We start from the raw sequence: 15,574 nt of genomic DNA, 5'->3' as shown, positions 1-15,574 counted from the left end.
ATGCCCTGCCTTCTGCACTGCATTGATTCACTCTCAAACTGCTACAAGGACTTTATGATTAAAAGTTCATTATGCTGCGGTTAGGTGGCCGAGCGGAGATTGCGTTCGTCACCAACCCCGGAGCTGTGAGCTGGATTCGCCTGTTCGAATCCAGCTCGAATCCAGCTCACAGCTCCGGGGTTGTCACCAGCTTGGCTGGCCGTCTGCACTAATACAATTGGCTGTATTAGAGGGTGGGAGAAGCTGGCGGGGTGGGTCCGGGTCGTTGTAAACAGCGACTCCTACAGTTCGGTCGGGGCGCCTGCTAAGCGCGGATAGGACTTGAGGGGGATAGTGTGATCCTCCCACACGCTACGCCCTCTCGATGAGAATCCGCGCTGCCAGGTGAAAAGAAGCGGTGATTGGCTGGACGTGTGTCGGAGGAAGCACGTGGTAGCCTCCACTCTCCCAGATGATCTGACTGTGGGGGGTAAGTGCGCAGCGACCAGGAAGGGACTGGGAATTGGCATACGACTAACATTGGGATGGGAGAAAATCGGAGGAAAATGGAGGGGGAAAAAGATAAAAAAAAAAAAAAAAAAAAAAAAGTTCATTATGCTGGTAAATGAATAAAAAGATGAAAAAAATATACAATTACCTTTGAAGAAACTCCATTGTTGCACCCAGCTCTACAGGATAGTCGATGTTGAGGGCATAATAGATCATGAACATGGCATTGACTGCTTCAGTGAACGTTGAGACTCCATCATTGACCACCACCTGGTCCACTGCTACCATGAAGACAGATGCAGTCAGTGGGCTTTGTCCTGTGAAGGTATGACAGACACACGCGCACACACACACACACACACACACACAGAAAAATAGACAACACTGAGCTGACAAGTTTTAACATTAGCCAAAATGCGGGCGGCTAGGTGGCGCAGTGGGCAAGGCGTTCGCCACCAATGCAGGAGATGCTGGGTTCGAGCCCAGCTCTCGGCGTTGCTACCAGCTTGGCTGGTTGTTCATACTAATACAATTGGCAGTATTAGGGGGTGGGAAGCTGGTGGGTGGGGATTGGACATTGTGGACAGCGACTCCTACAGGTCGGTTGGTGCGCCTGCGCAGTAGAATCAGGAAGCAACGAGGGCGGCGTGTCTCTCCCACGCAGACCCTCGCCGCTGAGAGATCACGCTGTGCAGGTGAAAAGATGCGACGGCTGCCTCCTTGAGTACCGGAGGGGACACGTGATGCAAGGCTTCGTCCACATTGCAGCCGGCTTGTGGGAGGCATGGCCTAACAGCGTTCGAGACAGGGGAGGGTAGGGGGAAGGGTAGGGTAATTGGACAATACGAAATTGGGGACGGGAGAAAAATAGAAAAATGGGGAGAAAAAGTAGATAAAAAAAAACATTTATTTTTCGTTAATTCACCGCTGTCATGGGCAACGCGCAATAATGACCGCTGTCAGGGGCAACAGAGCGCTATTGACCAATCACAATCAAGCATTTTGATCGCAGTCACGAAAGCTAAGCATTACCATTATGCACAACTGCACTACATCAGTGCAATCAAGTCCACACACCTGCCGGGTGCCGGCGATGACAGAGGAGCCACAGAACAACTGAGTCTGCATTTGATCTCATCTTGTCGATGGTGTAAAATGAATTAGGTATATTGTTAGTAAGTTAGCCATGTAATAAGCGGGATAATGTATAGCTATACTCTGTCAATGTCGCAAAATAATTGACCTTCACTGGGTTTAGAACACCTCGGCTGTGCCTCGGTGTTCCAGAACGCAGTGTCTGTCAATTATTTTGCGACAATGACAGAGTATAGCTATACATTATCCTTTACTTAACTTACCACACAGCAATATGCATGGGGTTGTGGGAAGATCCTGAGAGTTCACATCTGCTGCAAGATCGGTATCGTCAACATTTATGAGCATCTTGTTTTGGTCTTCTTTGAAGTGAGCTAAAAGCAGTAACACAGTCCCAACGGAGTCATCACAACCCGCAGCCTGGATTTGAGGTTGGAGTTTTCCTGCAACACTATCTCTTTCTGGGCGCAGACACTTGAAAAATCCCAGGACTCTTTTGTATTTTACATTCATGGCCTCTTGGAATTCTTCATTTATCTGGACCCCAGTCAGTTCATTGAAATGAGCCTTCAAGCCAGTTGTGTTGAAAAGATAGGGCCATTCTTTTTTCAAAGTCCGTGTGTCTTTCTCATCTAGGACATCTCTTCTCTGGGAGGCAAACGTGTTAGTCATCAATGCTTCTATTTTCTTCTCATCTTTCTCATTTTCCTCAAACATTTTATGTAGGTCCTCTTTCATCTTCCTCTGTGATTCGTCATTTGCAGCACGCAGTTGAGGTTCTGGGTTCACACATCCATAAGACATTTTCCTTCGTGTCTTTCCCTTGTCAACACTGCTGGGAGTCATCGTTGGTGGACCTATCCTTTTGTGGTTGTCCACTCTGCATTGTAGTTGTTTTGCTAGAGCATCGTAGCCACTACCTATGACTTGATCCTCAATCACATCCTTGAATGACTTAGGATACTCTTGTACCATCTTGCGGGCAATTTCATTCAAATGTTTCTTTTGAGGATGTTTGCAGACAACCAGGATTTCTGCGGAAATCAACCTGACTATTTCTCTTCTATCCCTCGCCATTGGCCGCTCTTCATTCTCCAATATTTTTTGTATATTCGACGGCATGATGTTCCACTGTATCTTGAAACTGAAGTGCCAGTTATTGTCCAGTGCTGCTGTTCCCTTCTCACGGCTGATGGAGCACTCATTGGTGGAGGACAATGAGGACATCGGCAGACCTGGAATACAGTAAGCCATAATTAGCACAGATATGAGAGATTGGTTGTTTTGCCTCTGAGACAATATCATTTATATTTTAAATGAAACAATGAACTATGAGGTAAAAGTTCAGAATGTCTGCTTTCAATTCATGTGTTGTTTTTTAACATACATTGAACCATTTTAGAATAGTGCCATTCTGTATGACAGGTGTTTATTTTTTTTTAAACACATTTACATAGTCAGTAAGAACAGTTTTGGGCCGACCATTTACCAATTGAATTCAACATCCCCAACAGTATACATGGTAAATGTACGCACGTTTATTTGTGATGGGGCATAGTCTTGGCGTGAACGGAGGTGACAAGGAGCTTGTAGGCGAGCAGGAGTCAAACAGCGCATCCGCATTTCTGTCTGGAGTGTTGTTGGGAAAGTCTGTAGAGGGGTCCAAAATGGTAGTGAATGATAACGTTATTTTCAAAACAGGCACAGAGGAGTATTATCATATTGTTTGGACCACCACCTCTGCAAGTACACTACTCAGTGCGACCATGGTTGGATGTTAACAGTGAAGACGGCAACAAATTGAGCCCACAATATGAAACTCACATTTGAAGCTTAAATCAGTGTATTTAAGGGGGGTAGGCTCCCAGATTTCTATGTACTTTTTATTATAATCTCTGCATTTGTCATAATGTCTCGATGGTAATCAATAGATTATGATGATAGGTGCATTCTGGTTCGGCTTCTGACGCACAACTAGGCCGTCCAATTAAACCTGCTGGTTTGAGTTTTGATTGGGTGGAGGTAAATCTTCCCCTGACCCCTTATCCATTATGGATTTTGATTTGACATCATAATTTATTGATTACCATCGAGACATGACAAATGCAGAGGTTATAACAAAAAAAAAAGTACACAGTACATTTCACAGAGTAAATTCTACTCAAACTGAGTACATTTGACTCAAACTGAGTAAGATTTTACCCAAACCAGTTTGAGTAAAATGTACTCAGTTTGAGTACAATTTACTCAGTTTGAGTAAAATTTACTCTGTGAAATGTACTGTGTATATCTGGGAGCCTACCCCCCCCCCCCCCTTAATAGGAGAACCCATTAGAACCCTAATACTTGAACTCATTCCATGTGTACCTCATTAAGGCAGCAGCTAATTATGTAATGAGCACAGTGCAATCTCCTTTCTGGTCGTAACAGACCTCTCAAGTATTGTCATTTGAAAGGAAAGTGTGCACAATGGTTTTACTTACTGCCGCTAGAAGAAAAAATGCCTGAACTGGCAGGAAAGGCTGTAGACGGGCTACTGGAATCTTCTTCCGATTCTCTGCGGTTGTAACCTAAAGATAGATACTTTATTAATCCCATTTTGTTAAACAAAAGTCAGTTTGACATACACTACTATATAAAAATGAAGACATGCTCAAATAGAGTGACAGTCAATGTTTCACTTACGCTTGGCATGAGCAAGTAACTTTCTGGATTCCACCGGCTTCAGTACACCTTCAAGTTCATGCGGTTGCAAAAACTGTAGATCGTCCACACTAGTCACTCCGAGGCCGTCAAGTAAATCCAGTAGTAAAGGTTGTAGTCCAGAGCCTGGAAGCACGGCATTTATGTAACTGGCCAGGTCACCCATGACTACAAAGAAAGATAAACACAGCTTGAGCCCAGATTTAGCTAAAAGCTAGCAGGTGAAAAGATGCGACAGGCTGCCTCCACATGTATCAGAGGGGACATGTGATGCAAGGCTTCGATCCTCCCTACAACCGACCAGTGGGGGGCATATGCAAGCAACAATCAGGACAGGGGAGGGAGAATTGGCACAAGAGGTAAATTGGGATGGGGAGAAAAATCACAGAAAGGGCAGAAAAAGTAGAAAAAAAAAAACAGTAATGAAAGCTGTTTAGGATGGTAGTTCAATGCTAAATAAATACGGCTGTTTTTATTGGCTCACCTGGGGTGGCATTGGCTGAGGGGCACAGCTGTTTGATGCCAGCTCCTCCTTGCAGTGTGTGGAAGTGTGTGAAGACACTGAACGCCCAACTGCTGACACCTATCCTGCCACTTTGCCTGAGTCTGTCCTCAGTGTGTGTGTGTGTGTGTGTGTGTGTGTGTGTGTGTGTATGAGAATGATTTGGATGCCTATACTACATGTTATATATGCCTCGTGCAGCAATTTAGAATTTAGAATGTATGTACCCAATCAATTATGAATCGAATCATTACTCCCAAGAATCAAGATCAAATATAACTGAGATTCCCATCCCCTCCCCAACTAATCAGCCACCCCATATATCGTCAGTAGCGAATTCAGTAAGCTACTGATCCAGAACACTGTGTTTAAGGGACAGGACTCTCATTCCACATAGACTATATGCAGCTAGTGGATAAAAGTCCAAACACTGTTCAGCATTGATGCAAACCATTTGTCTAGCTGCTTCTCCAAGGTTATAGAGGCCATACTCTGCCAGATAGGATGACGAGTGTGGTATCACCAGGAAGTACACACACTTGTTTTCCTTCATCAGAATGAGCTCAATTTGTCCAAATTCCACTGACTCTTCATTCTTAATGCATAGAAAATAGCCTTTCCTATACAGGGTACCCTTCCACTGCACTTCTGTGGACACCAACTCAGGATGTGGGAGCGAGCTTGCTTTAACCGCATCACGCACTTGGTCACTGTACAAGTCAGTGTGGTAAGGAAACATGTTTTTTACTTGCAAAGTTGCAGGAAAGAAAGAGCTGGAGTTCAGATATGACTGAAGCAGCTGATGATTGTTTGCAAGTGTCTTACACACATTTTTGAAGTTCTGTGTCCTCCTTATGCATCTTTTGAAGTATGAGTGTTTGCTCTCAAACCTCATTGTCCACAACCGTATGAGCGGACCAAGTTTCACGATCAAAGAGGGATAGTGGACGAGGTAGTGATGTTTTGGTTTGAGTTTCTCTGTGGGAAATAGTTGTTTCCTTGTTTCAAGATAATCTTGAATCTGAACATTGAGGAAACAGATTTGAGGTACAGATATCTTGGGGGCACAGACCAACTCACAAAGCTCTTTCAGCAAGATCAGTAACTGCCACACTGGATCCTTAGTATCCGACATCTTATCCCCAATAATCACTGGTAGAAGTCTCAAAAGACACCAATTCTCAGCCGCCTGACCACCAATCTTCATACCACTTATACTTACTTCACAAGGAGCAGAACCAGCATCAGAACCCACATATTTGAACTGTGCGATTCGTCGGTTCAGCTGTGTGTATGTGAACCATTTCTTCACCTTTACAAAATACCTCAAGTAAAGGGTAAGGTCATAGGCTACTACGCCTTCAAACAAGTCATGGCCTATGCATGGTGGGAGCCCTGGCTGGCATACATGGAAATACTTAAGAGAGTTGAAAACAGAGTCAAACTTGAGTCCCTTTACATGTGTTGCCTCAGAGTCCTGTAGTTGTCGCAGTGCTTCCTTGTAGGTCTCAACTGTTCTTACCGGAAACCGGTCTGTCGGGTTGTCCATTTTATTTGTAGGGACTAAGCAATACCTGCAGCAGTGACTTGCAGTACTGAAATTCTCAGTAAAGCCACCGATCGAGTGAGAGCCTAAATTGTCCCCCAGAATACATACGACTGTTGCCCGCACCACCTGGCCAGATGAAGTGACCAGTCCATGCCTCTCAAGTTCTCTAATATCTGACAGCATCCGTGCAAACAACTTTTCATGTGCAAAGTACTTAAAGTACCTCTCAGGACACAGAAGCAAAAGCTGCAAGTTGTCAACACTAGAACGATAGATGGCCTCGAAGTTGGCAAGTGTAAAGTAAACTCCTACAATTTTGTGCTTCTTCTTTGATGATCCAAGAGGGTTCACTACCTCAAATGCATCCTGGTACAAGATAAGCTTTAAGCTTATACCTGGCTCCATGAATAAGTCGTTGGACTTGAAAACAGATCCATCGCAAATATCAGTGAACACATTAGTAGAAGCAGCATTATTTTGTGGCTTCACACACTGTTGCCACACAACTGGGTCTTTTAACATGGATCGTAAAGTATCCTGAAGTGGGATATATTGTGCATAGCACTCCCTTCTATTCTCGTCTGTGCCAAGATAAATAGCCTGTGGGTGCACATATGAAAAGTTCTTTTGGAAGAACATCTTTCTTCTGTGCCCAGTGGAAAGGTGAGAGCTGCACAGCGAATGCAAATCTGCTTCTCCCAAAATACTCAAAACACTGTCAATATCAGTCTCAGACAAGTTTGTTTTAGCTCCCATTAACTTTTTGAATTCCTTCTTAGTGTACCGATGACACGCATCATTCAAACTGTCAATTTCTTCAACAATAATCTGTATTGTTGATGATGGAATGAGGCATTTAGCCTGCAGACGCATGTAAAAAAGGCATAGATTTTTTTGATACAGGGCTCTCATTTCAGTGTCATCTGGCATGTCGTCAGATGAACTTGCTACATGACTTTCATCTAAATCCCTTTGCACCTCAGCGGAATCCTGAGTAGACTGCGATTGTGTAGGGCCAGGGGTTACAAACAACTCTGTTTGATTAATATGCAACCGTGCGATATGGCTAGTGAATGATGATTTTACTTTATAGGTTTTGTCACAATTTGCAAATGGACATTTTACTGTCTCTTTTTTCAATATATGCAATTTCAGATGTGCAATGACATCCCTGAGATTAGTATATTGCTCCTGACAACTTGCGGCCTCGCATTTGAATGAACATCCTATATAATTTCTTTGTGAAGCAGAGATGGTCCTGTGGTCACGGTACATATGTTTTTTCAAAGCAGTATACTTCAGAAACTGATGTTTGCAGTCAGCCACACCACAAGGGAATTGCTTGTTTGCTTCATGTCTATGAAGTAACTGATGGTCAACATAACGTTTAAGCGATTTGAATGACAGGCCACAGGACCTACATTTACATGTATGACCAGGCATTTTTCAGAAGTTAAGTATTCCCTCAAATCTCATGTTACATCTAACAATTCCAGGAAGTTCTGTGTGTGCATGTGTATATAACCTGTCCTAAATCTGCAGATAGGCTAAATGTTGCAACTGATGAAGCGGAACTGCAATCCAAACTGTTGAGACAAAATAAGTGGAAGTGAAGCACAAATAAACTTCAAAAAAGGTTATTTCTAGTGCCGTCAGGCAATTAAAAAAATTAATCTAATTAATCGCATTTTAACCGCATAACCATTTTAGGCCTGATATTTTATATTCTATAATCATATTTCAAATTGCATGCGTCCGGATGGCAGAATTCAGTACTGTATCTACAAAACCTTCTGTTGTATTTTTGTTCAATAAACAATGTGGACTAGGCCAACAGTGACTTTCATGAAGAATGGGGAAAAAAAGTATTGAAATTGACCCAGTTTTAGCGTTTTTATCAAACATTTTGTCTGCCCAACACAATCACTGCACGTGCATATTTTAATCAATGGTTCATATGTAATCGAAATGATCGTCACAACAGGTGCAGGGCACCAGGGGGCGCTGAGAGTCACACACAGCTAGTGGCATGGCACTGATATATGCTTGCTACTACTAGCCGAATGAAAATGTATCTGTTTCACCTAACACTATTGCTCCGTGATTATAGCCACCCATCTCTAAAGCCACAACCACGTTACCATATTTGTAATAATGTAAATCATTGTGTCGTTGTACACATATTGTGTTTATAACTTAGCTAACTTAGCTAACATAGCTTAGCTTGGTAGCTATTGTGCTAACAAAATATCCCGACATCCGGCTCGCTGGCCGGCATGAACGGCCGACCCAAAATGGTTCTCTCCTCTCTGTACACCCCGTCCCCACGGGTACCCTGCCGGGGGGCCATGGACGCGACAACGGCGACAATGGTGGCAGCCTGTAGGGCATAGATATCTATAATAGAATATAGATGTCTATGCTGTAGGGTGCTCGAGCCCGTAAAGGCTAGTGGTTCACGATAGCTATGAGCTAACAACGGCCGCCGCTGTTGTCGCGTCCACAAGCTCCTCCGCAGGACACCCGCGAGGACGGGGGCACACAAAGAGGAGAGAACCATAGGCTAACGTCAGTGTAGTGGTCCTGACTGTAGGCAGCAGGGACGGCGGAGCTATATACTATATAGGCTAACTGTGATGCACCTAGTGGGCCACCATTGAACTAGTACTATGACCCGGACGGGCAAGGCATTTCCTGAAGTGACGTCACGGCCGTGCTAGCTTTTAGATTCGGCTCATTAATATGCACCTGGCTGTAGTGACGTCGGCGTTTGATAAGCTTTTTTGATTCGCACGTGCATGTTATTCGTGCGTGGACCTTTTTAACTCTTTCAGAGTGGCATTTCCGGTGTCAAATGGAAAAAAATAAATAATGAAATTATATACCAATGATGTAAACTACCCATAATTGATCAGTAGGGTTTAACCTGGAGGTTGGGCTTTAATCATCTTTAGGATAGAGGGGGGTATCATGCACCCCCCGGAAATATACTTCTAACCAGTGTTTCTAGATTTGAAAGTTGTCAGAGTGTCCCATGTATCATTTATATGCAAATTAAGGACATGATTATCAAAAAACCGCAAACAAATCTGTTTAATATATCTCAGCCAATATTGCAGATAACTGAACCAATTTGGACAAGTCAATCAGGGCAAGCTTATTTGACGCATATCTCGCCTAGAAAGGCTTTCGAAATAGTGAAATGCCATTTGATGGTAGAAATTCGTTTGTTTTCACTCATAAGATGGCGGCGGTCATAAGATGGCGGCGGTCTCGTAACAATAACCTGCAAACCATCCACGTGGTACATACATGTACATAGGCGCCGCTATACTATAGGTGGCAGTGAGATCCTGCTGTAACAACCTCTGTGGAAATATTATCACATTTAAAAAAAGATAAAATCTCCTAAGTTTTAACCTTAACCTAAACAAACGTATTGCTGAAAATATACACTCTATGACTGCTGTCATATACTGCAGAGAACTCTTTCATGGCAAATAAGTAATCTGGTCTTTCCAAAGACATGCGGGACACGTGTGCACGAATACACCTTAAATGATTTTCGAATATAATGCAAAGTTTTGTTCATATTGATTCTACCAAGTGTATACTTTTTATTTCTGAATTTCCCATTCTTAATTCTTACATGTGTGCATGAACACATTCATTGCTTTAGCTGCTTTGCACGAACAAACATGTACGCTAGCATATTGTTACGGTAAAATACGTGGAAATGTACATTTTAAGACAAGACGACAGTCGCAGATTTCTATTATATAATGACTATTTGAAAACAATGACTTAATATAAATGTCTTACTGGGTCGGGTCTTGCTGCTGTTCCTGTCTTTCAGGGCGGAAAAAGTTTTTTTTTTTGTGTAATGACGATTTATATAAGAACCTCCCATGCGCAGAACAGCTTGCATAGGTATCTGTGTCTTTTGCCGGTAGCTAAATGACAATGTAATTATAATGTGATTGATTGATTGATTGATTGATTGATTGATTGATTGATTGATTGATTGATTGATTGATTGATTGATTGATTGATTTAAAAGTTTATTAACAGATTGCAGAATGGGTACAGTGCAGTACAGCTCAATACATACAATTGTTAAGGGGATGCAGACCAGAGAAAGACTTCCCCCATTTTCAATTCATCATATGTACACGACTTACAGATAGACAGTACTGCTACATCTATACATTTATGACATACCAGATTTGCAAATACAGTACTGTTTGTGATACAAAAAGTGTCCAGAAAAAGAGTGTATATACATTTGATGTCGAAACTGTATACATTGGAGGAGGTTGGGTAGGTGGGGTGGGGTTGGGTGGGGTGGGGGGGGGGGGCTGTACATTGGAGGTGGGGGGGGGGGGGGTTGGGGGGGGGGGGGGGGGGGACAACTGGGTTAGGAAATGTTTCAACTCATTCAGAACGCAGCGGCCCGCCTGATCTCAAACCTACCGAAGTCGGCCCATGTCACCCCACTTCTTAGGGACCTGCACTGGCTCCCCATTGCTGCACGAATCCGCTTCAAGGCCCTCGACCTAGCATACCGTGCGGCAAAGGGAACCGCTCCCGCCTACCTCCGATCAATGGTTTCTAACTACACACCCTCAAGACCCCTACGCTCTGCATCTTCTGGCCGCCTCAGACCTACTCCTATCCAAGCTCCGGGAGGGTCATCAAAGAGAAGTCGCCTATTCTCAGTCCTTGCCCCACAATGGTGGAATGAACTATACCCACCCCAGTTAGGACAGCCGAAACACGTCCAATCTTTCGCCGTCGACTAAAGACGCACTTCTTCAACCATTATCTGAATTAAAAAAAAATAATCTAACCCTAACTAACCGTACTGTCATGCACTTGTCCTAATAAACTAACCAGCACTCAACACTTTGATGAACATTGTTGCTCAGCTTGTGCCCTTCCTGATGGCTTGTCGTACAGAACATGTAAGTCGCTTTGGATAAAAGCGTCAGCTAAATGACTAAATGTAAATGTAAATGTAAATTTGTAGGGGCCATGTTTCGAATTGCAGTATCCCGTATAGGTGTTCTTTGAGGGTGTTTTTGAAAGTGGGTAGTGATTCACATTCCTTTACAGCTTTGGGTAGGGCGTTCCACATTGATGTGGCATAATTGCGAAACGTGTTTAGTTCATTGTTTGAGCCGAATCTGGGTTTAACATGATTTGTTGAGCTTCCTCTAGTGGTTGTGGTATTCACTGACCTTTGGGAAGTATTTTGACATGTACATGGGTACCTTAGTCGTATAGTGTATCTTGTAGACCAGGCCCATTGCAAGTTGCTGTACTCTGTCGTCTACTCTAAGCCATCCTAGGTTGTCAAAGTGGGCAGGGGTGAGGTGGGTTCTGGGGGTAAGGTCAAGTAGTAGTCTGACCAGTTTGTTTTGTGATGTTTGTAATTTAGATTTAAGCGCCTATGAGGTGCTTTGGTACCATGAGGTGCACGCATAGTCGTAGTATATTGAATGAGGGCTCCTGCCAGAGTCTTCAGGGTATTCTTGTTTCTTGAGAGGAGATCCGGTACAAGAATCTAGTTCGTTGGTTGACTTTTTTTATTACATTGGATGCCATTTTGTCACAGGAAAGATTTGCCTCTAGGATGGAACCCAGGTAGGTAATTTCATCTTTCCTTGTGACAATATTGTCACCCATGCACTGCAACTGAGAAGCCGTCGGTCTTGCTGAGTTTGTTATTTGAACCGAAGAGAATGGACTCTGTTTTGCCCATGTGTAATGATAGTTTGTTATCAGCGAGCCATATGCAGATTTTGCCTATATAGTTCCGAGCTGAGGGTTTTTTCAACCTGCAACTTGTTCTTGTCAGAGACCAGCATGGCTGAGTCGTCCGCAAACAGGAACAAGTTGCAGTCACAGGCTGACGACATGTCATTTGCATAAATTAGGAAGAGTAGCGGTCCTAGTATGCTTCCTTGTGGAACACCACAGCTCACTGTGAGGGGGGGGGATAGAGTATACCGTTTACCTCTACCATCTGTTCTCTCCCCTCCAGGTAGGATTGCATCCAGCTCACTGATAAGCTATCAAAATCAATTGCTTTTAGCTTGTCAATCAGAATGGAGTGATTGACAGTATCGAAGGCCTTTTGTAGGTCCAGCATGACCATGCCGCAGTATTTGCCCGCGTCCACCTCTTGTTTGATGTGGTCGTTCAAATAGAGGAGGCATGTGTCAGGGAGCAGCTAGATATATAGCTTAGCACAAGGGCTGGAAGCAGTAGGGAGCAGCTAGCTATATAGCTTAGCACAAGGGCTGGAAGCAGTATAGGGACCAGCTAGCCTGCTTAGCACAAGGGCTGGAAGCAGTAGGGAGCAGCTAGCTATAGCTTAGCACAAGGGCTGGAAGCAGTATAGGGACCAGCTAGCATATAGCTTAGCATAAGGGCTGGAAGCAGTAGGGAGCAGCTAGCTATAGCTTAGCACAAGGGCTGGAAGCAGTATAGGGACCAGCTAGCTATAGCTTAGCACAAGGGCTGGAAGCAGTATAGGGACCAGCTAGCCTATAGCTTAGCACAAGGGCTGGAAGCAGTAGGGAGCAGCTAGCTATAGCTTAGCACAAGGGCTGGAAGCAGTATAGGGACCAGCTAGCCTATAGCTTAGCATAAGGGCTGGAAGCAGTAGGGAGCAGCTAGCTATAGCTTAGCACAAGGGCTGGAAGCAGTATAGGGACCAGCTAGCTATAGCTTAGCACAAGGGCTGGAAGCAGTAGGGAGCAGCTAGCTATAGCTTAGCACAAGGGCTGGAAGCAGTATAGGGACCAGCTAGCCTATAGCTTAGCATAAGGGCTGGAAGCAGTAGGGAGCAGCTAGCTATAGCTTAGCACAAGGGCTGGAAGCAGTATAGGGACCAGCTAGCCTATAGCTTAGCACAAGGGCTGGAAGCAGTAGGGAGCAGCTAGCTATAGCTTAGCACAAGGGCTGGAAGCAGTATAGGGACCAGCTAGCTATAGCTTAGCACAAGGGCTGGAAGCAGTAGGGAGCAGCTAGCTATAGCTTAGCACAAGGGCTGGAAGCAGTAGGGAGCAGCTAGCTATAGCTTAGCACAAGGGCTGGAAGCAGTATAGGGACCAGCTAGCCTGCTTAGCACAAGGGCTGGAAGCAGTAGGGAGCAGCTAGCTATAGCTTAGCACAAGGGCTGGAAGCAGTATAGGGACCAGCTAGCATATAGCTTAGCACAAGGGCTGGAAGCAGTAGGGAGCAGCTAGCTATAGCTTAGCACAAGGGCTGGAAGCAGTATAGGGACCAGCTAGCTATAGCTTAGCACAAGGGCTGGAAGCAGTATAGGGACCAGCTAGCCTATAGCTTAGCACAAGGGCTGGAAGCAGTAGGGAGCAGCTAGCTATAGCTTAGCACAAGGGCTGGAAGCAGTATAGGGACCAGCTAGCCTATAGCTTAGCACAAGGGCTGGAAGCAGTAGGGAGCAGCTAGCTATATAGCTTAGCACAAGGGCTGGAAGCAGTATAGGGACCAGCTAGCTATAGCTTAGCACAAGGGCTGGAAGCAAGCAACTATAGCCTATAGTTTAGCACAAGGACTGGAAGTAGGGAGCAGCTAGCGCTCTGTAAAAAAATTAACTCTGACGCACAGAGATGAAATTGATGAAATTGAATTGGGTGATGGTGTTGGAGGTCTGACCCCCCACCCTGACCGCCTGGGGTCTTTCACTCAGAAAGTCCAGTACCCAGGCGCTCAGGGCGGAGCTCGGACCCAGCTCGATCAGCTTGTCCACCAGTCTGGTGATGGGGACTATGGTGTTGAACGCTGAGCTGTATGAACAACAGTCTCACATAGCCCCCCTTCTGACGGTCAAGGTGAGAGAGGGTGCTGTGCAGTACCTGGGAGACCGCGTCGTCAGTGGACCTGTTTGTCCTGTATGCAAATTGCATAGGGTCCATATCACTGGGGAGGGAGGCACAAATGTGGTCCTTGACCAGCCTCTCGAAACATTTCATGACCACAGAGGTGAGTGCCACCGGTCTGTAGTAATAACTGTGAATTGAACTTGCATTGCTGCACTATAGTCCATCCGTTGCAAGTCAACGCCCCCCCCCCCCCCCCTCCATCCATTAACTCAACTGGACTGTCACTGTAATATTTATGTACAGTTGTACAGTGTCCCCCACCCACCCCTCCTACCCAACCCCCCCACCCACCCAACCACCTCCAATGTACAGTCAGATTGGTTATTTTTGGTTGAGGTTGAAAAAGCTATGTTGATTCAATATTTAATTACAGATACCATTTCAACATTTGAAAAACTGTCGTTGAATCAATTTAGTAGATTCCCCCTCCCCTCCTCCCCCTCCCCTCCCCTTCGAGAGGGTATAGTCCTAAGCAACTCGCGAGACCTAGAAGATCTCACGGGACTTGAGGTATTCAAACACTTTGGCGCGATGGATGGTGTCTTCACTGACTGCTTGACAAATAGTCTGAGCCAAACTCCTTGGTAAGTCATTGACAATATTATGTATTATGCCATTCACATACCATAATCTTGCTGTCATCGTTTGACTACATGCTACTTTGTGAATTATTACCGTGGTGGCAACTAGTAGGCTAGAACGAAGCTTGTTAGCATTATTAGCTAACATGCTAGATGGTACTTAACTGGTAAGTGAGTTCTTATGGGAATAGTATGATTCCGTTCAGATACCATCACCGGGCTGTTATCGTTTGACTAAATGTTATCTCTGTGCCGTGGCAAATAGTTTGGAGCTTGTTTGAGCAAATAGTGATGCATATTATTATAGCTACTAACGTTAGCTAGCTATCATGCTAGCTAACGTTATTCTGCCATTTTGTTTCGTGATTAAAATGTACGTTTTTAATAGTTACATAAGCATTGTTGTAACTAGTGTTAACAAATACTTTATTATAGTTCAATTGTGTTAAACTTGGGACACAGCCATGGCTCTATTTTATTTCGTTTTGTATGTGAGGCATTTTAGCTTGCAGTTGTTGTGTTGCATTGTGGGTCTTCAGCACAAAGTAATCCCTTGCTGAGGGTAAGATGGTTTTCTGTCTGCTCAGACTCAGAATACTTAATTAACATGATCTGTGCTTCATAAAAAAACAGATATTATTTATCTGGTTTTGGTTATTTTGCACAGTAAATACTTATTCAGGCCTACCTGCAATTCAGAATTTAATCCAGCAGGGCGGCAGTGATGTTCATTCTGCCTTTT

The 15,574-nt window shown here is 44.3% G+C and overlaps 1 long non-coding RNA gene across 1 annotated transcript in view; it reads left to right on the top strand.

Annotated features, from left to right (window-relative positions):
* Positions 1 to 14,729: 14,729 nt before the first annotated feature.
* The window catches only part of LOC311238437, a 7,667-nt gene continuing 6,822 nt past the window's right edge, over positions 14,730 to 15,574 (top strand). Inside the window, exon 1 of the long non-coding RNA XR_014620360.1 lies at positions 14,730 to 14,835. This is a non-coding gene — a long non-coding RNA (uncharacterized lncRNA). The remainder of the gene's footprint in view (positions 14,836 to 15,574) is intronic.

This window comes from Notolepis coatsorum (assembly GCF_963971535.1).
Source record: "Notolepis coatsorum genome assembly, chromosome: 12".
NCBI classification, from domain to species: Eukaryota; Metazoa; Chordata; class Actinopteri; order Aulopiformes; family Paralepididae; genus Notolepis; species Notolepis coatsorum.
The sequence above is the reverse complement of the archived record's forward strand: the minus strand, read 5'-3'. Positions and strand labels throughout refer to the sequence as shown.